Source organism: Arachis ipaensis, chromosome B02 (genome assembly GCF_000816755.2).
Source record: "Arachis ipaensis cultivar K30076 chromosome B02, Araip1.1, whole genome shotgun sequence".
Taxonomy (NCBI): domain Eukaryota; kingdom Viridiplantae; phylum Streptophyta; class Magnoliopsida; order Fabales; family Fabaceae; genus Arachis; species Arachis ipaensis.
In genome coordinates, this window is record NC_029786.2 from 4,029,170 (window position 1) to 4,030,618 (window position 1,449).

The 1,449-nt window shown below is 25.5% G+C and overlaps 1 protein-coding gene across 1 annotated transcript in view; it reads left to right on the forward strand.

Annotated features, from left to right (window-relative positions):
- Positions 205-1,449, forward strand: part of LOC107626654 (putative disease resistance protein RGA3) — a gene marked incomplete in the record, with an annotated part of 16,865 nt that continues 15,620 nt past the window's right edge. Inside the window, 2 exon segments of the mRNA XM_021116793.1 lie at positions 205-347; positions 445-502.

A 1,449-nucleotide genomic window follows, 5' to 3' on the forward strand; every position in this document is an offset into this window, starting at 1 on the left:
CACCAAAAGAAAAAGAAAACAAAAGATTCTTTTCTTTTTAGTTAATTTTCCCTAATTGATTATTGGAAAGGGACAAAAGACGTGTTACCCCCATTATAGACTACTGCACTATACTTGAATTAACAATAGAAAATAGTGCATGATTAGGTCCACTAATTGAAGTATGTTACCCCCATTACAATTTCTTCCATCCATATATATAACTCACTTCTCATCTCTCTGTCCAACAAAAAAAAAAAAAAACCCTCATCACTCCATTATTGCTCACTTCTTCAATAAACTCATTACTCATCCACTAATACAAGAGAGTCCAAGCAAGCAATAACCAAAATGTTCACTACTTGAAGGTTTTTTTCTTATTTCTTATTTTTTTAAGTTTACTCAACTCAATGTGTAGTTCTCAAATGCAACAAGTTTCTAATAATAAAAATTTTTCTTTTTTAGCTGCAAAATATATGAGCTGTTATTTGATGTTCTTTGGCTTTAATCACACTTCAGCAACCTCAGGAGGTATGATATATTGATTAGTTTTCAAAACAAGAATTTAGATCTGAATTTTTTATTCTAGTTTCTAATTTTCACTCTTAGTTCATATGTAAGGATTTAGATCTGATCTTCTCGTGCGGCTTCTTTTGTTATTATATTTCAATTTCCACCGTTTATTTAATTTTTAAAAGTAATGAAAATTAAGTACTGAAAAATAAATTAATATTAATAATGGTAGACTATGGTGTAATTTTTAAAACTAAATTATAGCTTTTTAAAAAACTATTTAAAAATTTATAGAGAAGTTAAAAGAAATAACTTCTCTTATAATACTACTACTTCTTATCACATTTCTATAAAATAAGTACTTTTATAACTAAAAACTCAAATACAAAATAATTTATTTATAAGTTACTTTTAATATAACTATTTATTGTTTAAGCTATTTTTTTAAAAGGAGCTTAATTAAGATGTTTACCCAAACTAAATCTTAATACTACTACTTTTCATAAGTTAAAAGTTCAAAAAAACTTCATAAGTTAAAAGTTCAAAAAAATTAGTTTTGAAGTTTCAAACAAACCCTAAATCATGAAGGGAAAAAAACATAATATGGTAAACCTTCTAAATGTGCAATTTAACTGAGTTGTTAAGAGGTTCAAAAAAGATGTTAATTTCTGTATTTTTAAACTATTGTTCTGAGAGCTGAAATCAATCTGATTAATCGAGAATCGATCATGGAATCAATTTAGTCAGGATAAAAATTGATCGACAATGAACTGATAAAAAAAAGGTCAAACAATCAATTAATCGATCGAATTAGTTTGGTTTTTAGCAATTAACTGTTTAAAAATAATAAAATATCAAAAATTATTTTATTAAATTCTATTCAACATGATCTAAGTTTGGTTGAATTTTTAAACCTCTAATTCTGCTGATTTGATTATTGGTTTAGCTTTCAGAACT